We start from the raw sequence: 15,610 nt of genomic DNA, 5'->3' as shown, positions 1-15,610 counted from the left end.
TTAGAGCCTGGACTCTATATAAACTTTTCCCTATATATATATATATATATATATATATATATATATATATATATATATATATATATATATATATATATATATATATATATATATATAGAAAAATCTTTGGTGAGCCCACTAGCTCATGGAATATTATAAGCCCAACGGCCCAAATTGAATCTGGGTCGATCTGATGAACACAGAAGTCTGGTGGTACTTGAATTTTAATTTTTTTTCTACAAATTCAAATCACTTAAAATTTTTGGTGTGTGCTCTTTTCATCAAGCCGTACGTAATAAAATATAAAAAAATAATTCATGAAAAAATAATTGACCAAAATACCCCTGAAACATTTTGGGAGTATTTTGGTCAATTTATTTAATGTAAAATATTTTTATGATATTTTTCGAATATTCACTTATTGTTGATATACACACGCTCCAAATTTTAAGTGCTTTCGATTTGTAGAAAAAAAATTAAAATTAAAATACTACTGGACATCCGTGATCTTCATATCGGCCCAAATTCAATCTGGGCTGGACATCCGTGATCGTCAGATCGACCCAAATTCAGTCTGAGCCATTGGGCTCATTTTTTCCTGTGAGCTAGTGGGCTCACTCTAACATCTTTATATATATATATATATATATATATATATATATATGTGTGTGTGTGTGTGTGTGTGTGTGTGTGTGTGTGTGTGTGTGTGTGTGTGTGTGAAGATCCTATGAGACCCTCTCACACCCATGTGATAACTTTTCTAGAGATATGTGCGAAATTTAATGATAATCTTTTGGGGTCCGTTACAATCACACATAGATAGAAAAGAAGAGAAGAAGAGAAGAGAAAATAAGGAGTAAGGAGTAAGAAGAGATGAGAAGAAAGGCTGCTCTCTGAGTTTGCCCGATGCCTTCGACTGAGGAGGTTTTCCTCTATTTATAGAGCAGTAAGGAGTGTAAATGGGTGCCAAGTGGTTGGCCAAGATTGCAGAGAATCTTATTTTGGTTGTGAAAGACAGGTTGATGAGATGGTTGGAGCATCTTTTGGGTAATTGTGGAGACAGGTGGCCTTGTCGGTGGCTGGAGCATCTTTTACTATGGAGACAGGTGGCCATTTATTACTATTTGTTGGTCACACCAGCTTTGCCTTAAGTTACATTTGTTTTACTTTGGGTCACATCTGCTTTGCTTTGGGTCACATCTTCTTTGCTTTTGGTCATATCTGCTTTACTTTGGGTCACATCTGCTTTGCTTTTGCTTTGGGTCACATCTGCTTTTAGTAATACTATTGAAAGAGATAAGGGAGAATTCTCGGTATGTACATTTGTGATTAAGTAGGTTAATACAGAGTATGCTTTTGGGACATTCCATGTCCTGATTGATCTGGTGTATCAGGAGGTTCTTCTATTTCAAGAGTGCCAGATATGCCAGATGCATTATGGATTTGGGCAGTTTCTGCCTCTTCTTCAAATATTTTCATTAATTGTTTTTTTAATTCTTCCTTAGTGGCTTTAGGATTTTGTTTTTTCATCATGGTAATATATTCTGCTAGACTATTTGGGTTGGAGTATGAGTGTGAGCCATAAGCTAAAGGGATTTGTTTCAGCTCTATATTATCTGGTTCAATATTTTGGTAGATAAAGACGTCCCACCATTTGATGGCAATTTGTTTGCCAAAACATGGCATATATTCAAAATTATTGGTAATATTTGGGGATATCATAAAATTCCATTTTACAATCCATGGTATCTAATATATTGCAATAAAATATAAATGGTAATCTATATTGGGATCACTCCCATTGTATTCAATAAAACGATTTTGAGAAAGCTGCAAAGGTTCAGGTAGTATTTGGGTTAAAGAACCCCATGTCGCAAACCAATTGCATAACCAGTTTGGAAATGGAGTGGTCACAGGTGCTTTGAGCTGTAGGAACCAAGTGCGATAATTATATGGGTTTTGGAGTGTCAATATGTTGTGCCAGGCATCAATGTAATCAGCATGTCTGTAATATTTATTTGGGAATTCAAGGGAATATAATCTCTTTGCTTTGGAAGGGTCTGATCCCCAATCTTCAAAAGATAATACTTTTCGTATTTGCAATTTTGAACAGGCGATTATTTTTTAATTATTCTGATTGTAATGTACCAAGGAAATGGATTCAGTTTCTAACAGAATCATTTCATACCATTCCCTTATTTTGTTACCGACAAATAGACAGAGGTTATTGCACAAGTAGTACTTGGCAACAGTATTTGGGTTTTAGGACACATGTTTGGTTTCAATGATTGCATCAGCAACAAGTAGGTTTCGAGATATTGAGATTTTCCTGGTAAAGTTGATTTCTTTGGTGTAGGTGCGGGTGTCTGAAAAACTGGAACTGGAGGAGAAGCTGGAGGTTAGCTGGAATAAGCTGGGTAGTTGATATTTGGGGAATAAGAGATGGGACTATTACTGGGTGACAAAGCAGGTTCCAATCTTATTGGTAATTGGGTAATATTTGCGGGAATGATATCCAACGAGGTTTCCATAGGGGCTTTTCCGCGTTGTTCAGAAGTAGAAGTTTTACTATTCTTATTGGTATTCAGATTTACATAAAACAGAGTTAGTGGAAAAGAAATTTTGAAGTAAATACAATACAAAGTCAATATAGTTCATATGAGACAATAGATGGAAATACATTAACTAGTATCCATCCTCCTGAAAAAAGTATTGTTATAAAAGGATCAATCCAAACTTAAAATTAGAAAAAAAAGCTACACCATATAAAATGACTACAAGAGAAATAGTACAACATAAAACTTAATTAATTCCAAATGTGATAGAACAAAATAATTCCACCAATTTATATATGCAATCATTAGGAAAGCCGGCATCCAGAATTGAAAATATGTTGAGACCTGTACCTATATAAGAAACCAAAAATGTCTTATTCAAACCACCTCCATCACTTGACAAAGAAAGATTTAAACCTGGAGAAGACAATAAGACCTTAATGGATATGTTAATATCAAAATTATCTCAATTAGAAATTCAGGATAAAAAACTAGAAATTCAGGATAAAAAACAAAAAGGTAAAGTTATCCCTAAATCATCTATGTTAACTCTGCAGGTCGAGACACCCATAATAGCTGACACAATAGAAAATATAGAAGAAGTCTTTACTGAAAACAGTCATAGTCAAGATAACAATAGCATAGAAAGATAACATATGGAAAGTCATGGAAACCATTGACAGCTAGACCTACTCATGTAGATATACAATTCGAAGAAGACTTAGTAGCTCAGAATATTTCTTATTCTGGACGATCAATAGTAAATTGGAATATAGATGGTCTGAACAATAGATATTAGACATTATGAAACATATGACCATGTATGCTTCTACTTGCAAAATGGTAGGCAACCATGATCAAGAAGTTACCAAAGCCATTGTCTGTGGCTTCACAGAATGACTTCGAGGTTGGTGGGATTTTCACTTACCTGAAAATACTAAACAATAAATTCTTAATAATACTCGTCAATGGACTGCTAAAAATGAAAATAATCAAGATATTCTATATTCCGAAAGTGATGTTGTCAGTACTCTTATTTACACCATCACACTTCATTTTGTGGGGAGTACAACCTTACTTGAAGCCAGATCTGAAGATTTATTATCTAATTTGCAATGTCCAACCCTATCCCATTATAAATGGTACAAAGATGTTTTCTTTTCTAGACTATTAAGTAGAGAAGATAGCCAACAAGATCATTGGAAAGAAAAATTTGTTGCAAGATTACCATATTTATTTGTTGAGAAAGTAAAAACTAGATTAAAAAATAAGAATGGAGGAATCATACCATATTAAGTCTATACATTAGGAGAATTATATGCGGAAATATGTGCAGAAGGATTAGCTTTATGCACTGATATGAAATTAAAAAAGCAATTAGATAAACAGAAAATGACTGGTAAAAAAGAACTAGGAGATTTTTGTGAACAATTTGGATATCATATAGAAAAATCTAAAGATAAATTTCATAAAAAGAAAAGACATAAGTCAGAAAGGAAGGACAAGAAATCTTATAAATAATTAATAAAAAAGATATACTCCAAAGAGAACCCACAATATCTGAATTAAAAAAAGAAGTAAATGAAATAAAAATAGAAGTAGGACAACTAAATACTAGAATCAAAATATTAGAATTACAAAATGACATATCAGGAACCATAACTGATACAGATGAAATTGAATTTGATCAACTAGTAGATACTAACCATGTAGAACCAGAAACCTCATGAACAAAAGAAGTTGAAGATAATATATCTGTAAATTTAGTAAACAAAATCATTTCACAAAAATGGTTACATTAGTAAAAATTGTTATCCAAGAGGAATATCATTTTCAAACATTAGCTTTGGTAGACTCTAGTGCAGATTTAAATTGCATTAATGAAGGTTTAGTCACATCCAAATATTTTGATAAAACCACTCAAATACTTAATACTGCTGATGTAGTAGATTATTTATTAAATATAAATTATCAAGTGCCATGGTATGCAATAATGGACAATGTTTCCCATCACCTTTTATTATGGTAAAGAATTTAAGTCAGGCAGTAATACTTGGAATTACATTTTTAACATTACTTTACCCCATAACAATTAATAATACAGGTCTTGAAACATCTAGAGAAGTACAAACAATCAAGTTTGAATTTTTAGAAAAACCAGAGCTCAAAGAAATTAATAGAGTCAAAGATAAAATAGACAATAAAAAAAAGTTTTTATGTTCCCTTAAAATAGAAATTAAATATAAACAAATAGAAACAGACTTGAAAAAATCTGAAATAATAACAAAAATCGGTAACCTTCGAACCCAGATAGAAATAGAAATATGCAGTGACCTTCCAAATGCATTATGGGCCAGAAAGAAACATATAATAGGATTACCTTATGAAAAAGGATTTGAAGAAACTAAAATTCCTACAAAGGCTATACCTGTACAAATAAATACAACCCTATTAGAATTTTGTAAAAAAGAAATTGATGAATTACAACGAAAAACCTAATCAGGTCAAGTGCATCTCCTTGAAGGTGTGCTGCTTTTTATGTAAATAAAAATGCTGAAAAAGAAAGAGGGGTACCAAGGTTAGTAATAAATTATAAACCTTTAAATAAAGTTTTATAATGGATTAGATATCCAATACCTAATAAAAAAGACTTATTAGACAGACTTGCTACTGCTACAATCTTTTCTAAATTCGATTTAAAATCAGAATCTTGGCAAATACAAATCAAGGAAGAGGATAAATATAAAACTGCATTTAATGTTCCATTTGGACAATACGAATGAAATGTAATGCCATTTGGACTAAAAACTGTTCCATCAGAATTTCAAAAAATAATGAATGAAGTGTTTAATCCATATTATAAATTTATGATGTCTTAGTATTCTCTGATACTATAGACCAACATTTTAAACATATTCATACATTTATCCATGCAATAAAACATGCAGGCTTAGTAGTATCTGCTAAAAAGATAAATATTTTTCAGACAAAACTAAGATTTTTAGGTCATCATATTCATTATGGTACAATCATACCAATTGAAATATCTATTCAGTTTGCTGACAAATTTCTTGATATTATTTTAAACAAAACGGAATTACAAAGATTTTTAGGATGTTTAAATTACATAGTAGACTTTTATGAGAATTTAGCGATAGATGCTAGACCTTTATATGAAAGACTAAAAAAGAATCCTTCCAAATGGACGATTGAACATACCCAGGCTGTAAAGAAAATAAAACTCAAGGCTAAAGAATTACCTTGTTTAAATTTAGTCAATCCTAATACTTTTAAAATCATAGAATGTGATGCTTCTGAATTAGGCATAGGTGGTATCTTAAAACAACGTCTTCATTCTACAGAACAATTAGTACGTTACACCTCTAAAGCTATATATATATATATATACAGCGGAAGGAGAATCAATAAAATTCATTAAATAGAAAGAATAACATTCTAACATAATAACATTAAATTATAAAATAAAACAGAAGTATAGAAGCATAATAGAGATAGGCACTTATATGAAAGCTTGAAGTAGATGTCAGAGGCAAACTTAAAGTACTCATAGTAAATACTTAGGCTTACAACAATTACTCAGAAATCACTAAAACTTACTAAAACCTTAGCTGTGATATGTAGAAATAAATCCTAAAGTATTCTCCTTCTGAGGCATGGTCCTCTTTTTATAGAAGAAGGGAGGGCGGATTTCAAACGTTCTTAAGTCAGCACCGACAAGGTAAGATGCATTTTCCTTTACGTCAAAGCAAAAAACAAATATTCTTGTCATTTTTTACTGTAGCAACAGTGTCGGCAATAATGTTTCTTTTACAGTAGCAATAGTGTCGACAATAATGCTTATTTTACTATAGTAATAGTGATTGATGTGTTGACATTCTTCTTTTACCATCATTTTTGGGACATGTGTCCTGAATGGTGATGGAGCCGTACCGTCCCTAATATTTTATCTAATTTAGTTAGGAAAATATCTCCATACAATCATCTTCATTTGGAGGATCCAAATCTTCGGTTTTTGTATCATTTGAGGAAGTTGGGATTTTAACTTCTACTTCTTCTTCCAGGGTAAAGAGTAATTTTCTCCTGAGCTTTGCTTTTGACAGAGTGGGATTTTTTTGTTGCATTAGAGCAACGTAGTCGAAGAATCCCATATCTGATTTTTGTGAAGAGTTCGAAATTGCCTTCATACAGATTTTTTCCTGATCTAGAGAATCATTCTTATAGTTGTCCCACCATTTAATTGAAATTTACGTAGTTCTGGAATATAATCCCACCGGTCTGAATCATCTTCATAAATTTGGTAGGAGCATTTTAAAATCCAAGAAACTTGATATAGGGCCATGAAATATATGTGGTAGTCTCGTTTTAGACTAGCTTTATTATATTCAGAGAATTTTCTTTGTGATATTTGGAATTTTTTTGGAAGCATTTGCCTTAATGATCCCCATAACAGAAGCCAACTTTTAAATCAGTTTGGAAATTCTATTAGCTTAGTTATTTTAAACTGCACATACCAACTGTGTGTATTTTTTGCATTCTGGTAAGCAAAGACTTTATCACATGCCTTAATGTATTCAAAATAATGAAAGGATTTGATTTTAAACCCTTTGAAATTTTGAATATGTTATTTTCGAGTCATTGTTTCTATAGTGGTGTACTATTGACACCGACCCGGTTTCCATTAAAATAGCTTCATACCATTCTCTACATCTTTATCCCATATTATGATGTAGATGATGGCGCAGATATATGGCGGCTAATTCAACAGGGTCTTTTTCCTTGTGTTTATTTTCTATATGATCAGTAGGATATAGGCTGCATCAAGAAATGAAGTTTTATCAGGGTTTGGACTATTGTAGCTTAGAGGGGATTGTTAAGGAGATATTTGAATCTCTTGAGCTTGCTTTCTTATTAAAGCATTCGGATTTGTTGATGATGCTAGGGATTTTCCTGGGTTAGAACTATTTGTAGCCAAGTGTTTTCTTGGACTATTATATATAGTCAGGCCTTTTCCTGAGCTAGGGATTATATCCATCGGCTGTTGGCTTCTCTTTCCCTCCCTGCAAAAATTTTCTAGTCAAAAAGTCAGGAAGATGATTATTTTTCCCTTGAATATGTTCAATATCAAAATCAAAAGCGGAAAGAATACCTTGCCATCTATAGAAAATTTGCTTGGCTGCGAGATTTTTGACATCCTTTTCTAAAATGTCTTTGGCTAATTTGTAATCAGTCCGTATGAGGAATTTTTTGTTAAATAGGTCATTTTAAAATTTTGTGACACAATGTATTATTGCTAAGACCTCATTTTTAACAGTATAATACTTCTGCTTTGCTGGATTCCAGGCTTTAGAGGTAAAATGTACAAGTTGTTCCTCATCTAGAATTTTCTGTTTAAGGATAACTCCTAATCATATTTCAGAACTATCTGCTTCAATAATCTTAAAAGCTGTAGGATTTGATAGAGCTAAACATGGTAATTCTTTAGCCTTTTGTTTTAATTTTCTGACTGCCATGGTATGCTCATTAGTCCACTTTGGATGATCAATTTTTAGTCTCTGGAATAAATGTTTAGCATTTAAGGCTAAATCTTTATAAAAATTTGAAATATAATTTAGACATCCTGAAAATCTCTGTAATTCTTTTTTATCTTTTATGATATTAGGAAATCTGGAAGCAAATTCAATTGCTCTATCAATATGATTATCCTTCCTTGAAAGATATTATGCCAAAAAAACCTAATTTTTGTTTTAAAAAGCTTTATTTTTTTTGCAGAAACAACTAGTCCGACATTTTTGATAGCTTTTAAAAATATATTTAAATGTTTTCAATGTTGGTCAATATTATCATAATATACGAGGACATCATCAATATAGATAATAATGAATTTAGTATATGGATTAAAAATGTCATTCATAATGTTCTGAAATTCTGAAGGGGCATTTTTTAACCCAAAAGGCATTACATTCCATTCAAAATGCTTAAAAAGAACATTAAATGTTGCTTTATATTTATCTTTCTCCAAAATTTGAATTTACGAATATCTTGATTTTAGATCAAACTTTGAAAAAATATAGGCATTGACTAATCTATCAAGGAGATCCCTTTTATTTGGAATAGGGTAGCGAATCTATCTCAAAACCTTATTCAAGGGTTTATAATTTATAACAAGGCGTGGGGCTCCCTTTTCAATCTCTGAAGTTTTTTCTACATAAAAAACTACACAGCTCCACGGTGAAGAACTTTTTCTGATTAGTTTTTTGTCAAGGAGTTCTTGTATTTCAGTTTTACAAATTTCTAGGAGTCTGCTATTCATTTGTATTGGCGTAGCTTTCGTTGGAATTTTCTGTTCGTTAAAACATGGTTCATAAAGAAGTTCCATAATGTGTTGCTTTATATTCCAAAAAGCGTTAGGGATTTCAGCACAAACTTCTTTTTCTAATATTGTTTTGAAGTTATTGATTTTACTTTGTATTTGTGGAGATGTTAATTTTTCATCAATAGTTTTATACTTAACATCTTCTTTTAAATGAAAGATAAATATTTCTTTTGTAAAAATCTTATTTTTGATGCTATTTATTTCATAAATTCTTGGTTTATCAATAAAGTCAAATTTTACTTTACATCCTTCAATATCAGCTTTTATCCCAGTATTGTCAATTTTAATGGGATAGATCATGTTTAAAAAGGGAGTTCCAAGTATCACAGGCTGGCTCAATCCTTTAACCATTATAAAAGGAAATTTAAAGCATGCACCATTATTACAAACTGTTGCATTAGATAGTTTATAGTTTATTATCATTTTACTACCATCAGCAGTATTCAAAACCTGGGTTGTTTTGCTGAAATAGTTGGTTGGAACCAATCCTTCATTTATGCAGTTTAGATCGGCTCCTGAATCGATAAGAGAAGTAGTTTGAAAAGTGAATTCATTTTGTACCATTATTTTTATGATGGTAAACCATCTTTGGGTTATCACTTTATCCAGGAGGTTTACATATTTATAATCTTGTATTTTTCTCAATATATTGCAGTTATTGGAAGTTTGTGGATCGTCTATTACTCTTGAGAGTGTATCTTCCATTTCGGGTGGTAACAGATTGTGATTATAATCATGCATTAGATAATTAAATTATTCTTCAGGATTTTCTTCTTCATTCCCACGTTCATTTTTAGTGGCTGCTACTTCAAGAATTTGTACTCTAGTTTTTAGAGTTATTAGTTCATTTCGGATCTCATTTATTTCATTTTTTAGATCATGAATTGTAGGTTCTTTTTTGTATTGAGTTTTATTTTGAACTCTTTTCAAAATATCACTAAAGCAGTAATCTTCATTAGTAGGAATTAGAGTTGGTTTAGGAGCAAGAGAACTTGAAAGTTCTTTGGCCATGTTGATATAATGAATTAATGCTTCTCTTTTAGCCTCATGGTCACTTATTTTATCAATTAGGTCAATTATGAGATTTTTTTCCTTGGTTAGAGTATTTAAGTTTAAGTCTTTCAAAAAATTGCACTGACAATTTATATCTTCATAATCTGTTTCAAAGTTTGAACTGGAGAAATTCAATTCTTCATCATTTATCTTTTTGATGAACATTTCTTCATCAGAGTCAGAAGATTCTTCATAATCATCTCTTTTCATTAAGAGGTTATCAAATAATTGATTTTTTATTTCAAGGTCTATTTTTAAAGCATTTATTTTCTGTTTCACACGACATTTATTTTTATAGTGTCATACTTTTTCATAGTTATAGCAAACTGGTATTTTTCTTTTCCCTTTTGTTTAAAGGAATGATCTTGTAAGAATTTCTTAAGAAAGGTATTTTTCTTTCCTTTTGAATATCTATATTTTATCTTTCTAGAATCTTTAGAGTCTCTAAATTTATATTTGTGAGAGGGCTTGGAAGTAGGTATTGTATTAACGCCGAATTGCTCAAAAAAATCTCCCAATTCATTTTTCCCTGTCATTCTTTGTTTCTCCAATTGTCTTTTCAATTTTAAGTCTGTGCATAAAGCAAGACCTTTAGCACATATTTCTGCTGATAATTCTCCAAAAGTGTAGAAAGACTAAGGAATAATTCCTCCATATTTATTTTTCAATCTTATTGTAACCTTTTCTTCAAACAAATGAGGAAGTCCAGCAATGAATTTTTTTTTCCAATGGTCAGCTTTATTATCTTCTTTGGATAGCAGTCTGGAATAAAATACATCTTTATGCCATTTGAAATGTGAGAGAGTTAAACAACGACGATTTGAAAGTAGATCCTCAGATCTAGCTGATAAAAGAGGCATACGCCCCACAAAGTGAAGTGTAATGATATATATTAGAAAATTTATTGCATCTCCATCAGTAACTATGTTCTCAAGGGCCTGTCCTGGTCCTACCTCACTTTTAACAGCCCATTACTTAGTAGCATTTAGGATTTAATTTTTGGCTTCTTCGTCCATATGAAAATCCCACCATCCTCTAAGTCATCTAGTAAACCCACATATAATGGCTTTAGCAATTTCGTGGTATTGATTTCCACTTACTTTACATGCGATGGCATACATAGTCATATGTTTCATGAGATCAAGAATTTGATTCTCAAACATCCCATCAATAGTTCAATTTACTATAGATTGTCCTGAATAGGAGACTGAGGTAGTAATGAGGTCATCTTCTATTTGTAGATCTACAGGAGTGGGCCTAGGATAATACATTATTGTTGAGGCTACAGGCCTAGTCTTTTTCCCATAGTCAATCCTATTAAGCTCCAAGCTTTCTAGTTTAAAAGCTTATTCTATTTTAGATATTTCAAGGTCAGAAAAAAAATTTTCTTGTTGAAGCACTTGGACATTACCTGATTTATCTTTAATGTCTAATTTTCAAATCTTTCATCAGTTCATTTACCAATTCTTTATTATCTTATTTCATTTTAACTCCTTGCATGTAGAATTTTCCTGCAGCAATACTCGGAGGCGGTTTGAATAAAACTGCACCCTTTTCTTTATCTCCTTTCTTCTCTTGAGGCTTTATTTTATTTAAGACGTTTTCTATTCTATTGGTCTGTTTCCCTATAGTCTGTAGGAATAGATTTGTATAGTTCTTTTGTTCTATTATATGGGGTATGGCTTAAATTTTATTCATTTGGTTATCAGAATCTTTTGGTCTAATTTTGAAAGGCGAAGCTTCTATGTTTTGTTTTTCTCATTTTAGGTTTAGACTAGTTTCAGGAGGATGGATAGCTTCAATGCTTTCTCCTTTAACTGTATGAAAGGTTTGAAAGGTGTTTTGGACAGTATTAATATTCTGGATAGTATTATCCTGAAATTTTGGGTATTTAATTCCTTCCTTTTTAAGGATATACCTAAGCCATTTAAAAAAAATTTATGTTTGTTTTATGTTGTATCATAAATTTATTGAATTTACTATGAAAGAGTTCTTTTAGTCTTTCACTAAATTCTTTGAGGAACTATTCCCTTAGTTGTTTATTTTCTTTAGACAAAAAATCTCTTTTTACCCATTATTTATCTATGACAAACTTATATTGGGTTTGAATTGTCGGAACTTCGAAATCGAATTCAGACATGGTTGGCTCATCAGGCTCAGCTGGGAGTATTTACAGTATAAACTAGATGTTGTACCTGTTTTTCATTTTTCTTAATCTTTCTAAAATGATTTTGTCATCATGTGCTTTTTCATAATTAGATTGAGGTATTGAAGAAGTCGAACTTCTAGAATGAGTATAAGTTGAAGGTACAATAGTCCTGGCATGTAGCCTATGAGCTAAAACAGTATTTGAAATACTCAATCTAGTTCTTCTACGGGATGGAAATTGAATTTCAATTTCTCTATTTGGATATTCAATTATTTTTTTAGGCTCTTTATTTTCGGGAATAGGTAAACAAGTCTCACTTTGTAGAGACCAATTTTCAGGTAAGTTTACTTGCTTCGAGGGTATAGCTTTAGGCGTGACAAGATTGGATTTTTCCATATTTGTTTGAAAAAATATCAAAATGTACAAGCATATGTATTTTTTAGAGCACAAGGCATATTATTAATGTGAATTTTGTTAGGTTATTTGCTATATTAACAATAAAATTTGTATACATATATGTATAAGTTTGGTAGATCTTAGAATGACAATACTTCAACTAAAAGCCTAGATAACTAATATGTGGTAAACATTGATACCAAGTTTGTGAAGACAATATAAGCTCTTGTGTGTGAGAGGCAAAAGTAGTTCTATAGTATTGCTCAATTTATCTCTTCACAGGCTATAAATATTTGCTAGAGAGTTGTACCTCGGATTTAAGATGAGCTTTAGCAATATGATTTATTCTCATAAATAATTGGTAAACTAAAACTTTCCAATTATTATTTTGGTTGTTAATTTTTTCATCCATAAAAATGTTGAATTGATTAACTAGTGAAGAAAGAAAATAATAAATCATGCAAGTTTGTGCAGCCATAATCTTATAAATTTAGTTTCCCATATTCATAAAACAACAACTATTGAGTATTCAATACATATTTCTAAAAGTCCATAAAAAGCTACAAATTACTATTATTTATCCCAAAAGTAAAGGTGAAACCCTTTAAACCCATAATAGATCGAACCATAATAGATGACAATGAAGAATTGTAACCAAGGTGTTATCCAATTGTATGATAAGCCCCAATCAATTTTTCAGCTATCTCTGCCCGTAATGGTTTTCACAGGTTTTAGGGAAATCATGCGTAATCTATTTTCATTTTCATATTCTTAAGTATATCAAAACATTATAAATGTCAGATTTCCATGCAATTTGTTTCATTGTAATAGATTTTCTGGTATTAAAACGACCAGTAATATTCTAACATATTTGTCGTTCATTGTTTGTTCTTGAAAACCTATTTAGAAAATATCGGTAGAAAAGGTAATATTAGATAATTATAATTCAAGGGCCATATAATGTTAGCATTCAATATAAGATATTTCATGGATAGGAAAATTTTAAAAGAAAAATAAGTATTTAATGGAAAGTCACAAAGTTTAAACCAATAGCAAGAATAATACTGGCTCAATGTTAAAATTGAATATAAAACAATTTTAAAAAAACTAACGATTCGGATCAGGAATTGGTGTAGATTAACTTGGTTGTAAAAATCTGACTCCAAAACGCCAGTAGGTCTTTCTCTCTCTAGGTAAAAACTCATGTAACTGTAGAAAACACTAGTTAGGTTTGCTATTTCCTCTTTCTCTTCGAAAACCCTAGGGTTTAAGTTGATCTCTACCCTAGTTCTACAACATCTCTTCTCATTTCTTTTCTTTTTTTTGTATAGGTCTTCCCATTTCCTCGTTCTCTAAACCCTAGGGTTTCAGTTGATTTTTACTCAAGTTCTGCAACATCTCTTGTCATTTCGTTATTTTTTTTTTTTATAGGTCTTCCCATTTCTTTTTTCTCTTCTAAAACCCTAGGATTCACTCGATCTCTCTGCCCCAATGCTAGTTTGTTGAGTATTGTTTTTTTTTTGTGGGTTGTTTTTTTGGGCTGCTTCTGTTAATAATTGTATGATAAATTTGATATAATATTAACCTCTGGTATTGATTATTGCATTGGGTGTTAGTATTATCGTATTGGTATCTCAATTCCTTTATTAGTTTTGTGTGATTGTTCATAATTTTGCTGGCTACATGGGAACTTCAGATTGGTGATGACATTGTTTTATGTTTATGTTGTATTATAAAATGATGATTCCAGTTTTTTTTAGAAATGTTTGTTGCATTGTGGTCGGGTTTGAATGGTTTACTACTTGTCCAGGCAATGAAGCACTATGTTGTCTTTGTAAACATAACTTGCAGCTTTCTGTGGCAAGCTCTATACTATAGACTTGATCGATACGAGGAGGTAGTCTTGCGAAGTTGGTAAAGATGTCCCCCATCTTCTCTCTCTCTCTCACTTTCACTATCTGTTACTTGCTTTCACTTGTGTATGTTTCTGTCAATTTATGACTAAAAACTCAAGTTCGTTACTGTTTTACTATTGAAAGCTTTTCATGTGGTTGATATACTAGTTATATTTTGTTTTTCTTGTTGATTGTGAGGCTTATAAGCCTCCTCTTTTCATAAAGAGGCTTATAAGCTCTCCCCCCTTCTTTCACTTATTCTCTATCCTTTGGCGTTTCGTTTATTTTTTTGTAAAAATCTGACCCTAAAACCGTAGTAGGTATTTCTCTCTCTAGCTAAAAACCCTTGTAACTATAGAAAACCCAAGTTAGGTCCTGTCATTTCCTATTTCTCTTCGAAAGCCTTAGGGTTTCAATCGATCTCTACCCCAGTTCTACAACATCTCTTCTAATTTCGTTTTTTTTTTTATATAGGTCTTCCCATTTTCTCGTCTCTTCTAAACCCCAGGGTTCCAGTTTATATCTACCCTAGTTCTGCAACATCTCTTGTCATTTCGTTTTTTTTTTTTTATAAGACGTCATATTTCCTCTTTCTCTTCTAAAACCCTATTGTTTCACTCGATCTCTACCCCAATACTGGTTTATTGAGTACTGTTTTTATGTGGTTTGTTTTAGTTCTATATTTGTTTTTTTTGTTCATGTTATTTTTGCCTCAATCTATCTCTTCCCCAATGCTTCAACTTCTCAATATATTATTTGTTCTCTTTTTTATTTGTTATGATTTCTTTTTTTGGGCAAGCTTTCTATGCTTCCCCTACAGCATAAAACTTATATACTTCTCCTTATCCAACTGTCCACTCTGAACGTAGAGCTAAGATTGCCCCAATCTTTACACTATTTTATTTTTAATTTTTTTCTATAAGCTATTTTGATACCAAATTTTTTAGTCCAATCCTCTATTAAACTCGCACTAGTAAAAAATATTTAAAAAAAAATCAATAAAATAAAATGACCAAAATACCCCCAAAATTTCAAGGGGTATTTTGGTCATTATATTTTATCGACAAATTATTTTAAATATTTTATATACGTGCGCCCCAATAAGAGGATGGCACGTACCAAATTTCATATTCATATAATTTGTATTAGAAAAAAAACTAAAAGTAAA

Source organism: Amborella trichopoda, chromosome 2 (assembly GCF_054954075.1).
Source record: "Amborella trichopoda isolate Santa Cruz 75 chromosome 2, AtrichopodaSantaCruz75HAP2 v2.0, whole genome shotgun sequence".
Taxonomy (NCBI): domain Eukaryota; kingdom Viridiplantae; phylum Streptophyta; class Magnoliopsida; order Amborellales; family Amborellaceae; genus Amborella; species Amborella trichopoda.
Note: the sequence above shows the minus strand (reverse complement) of the source record.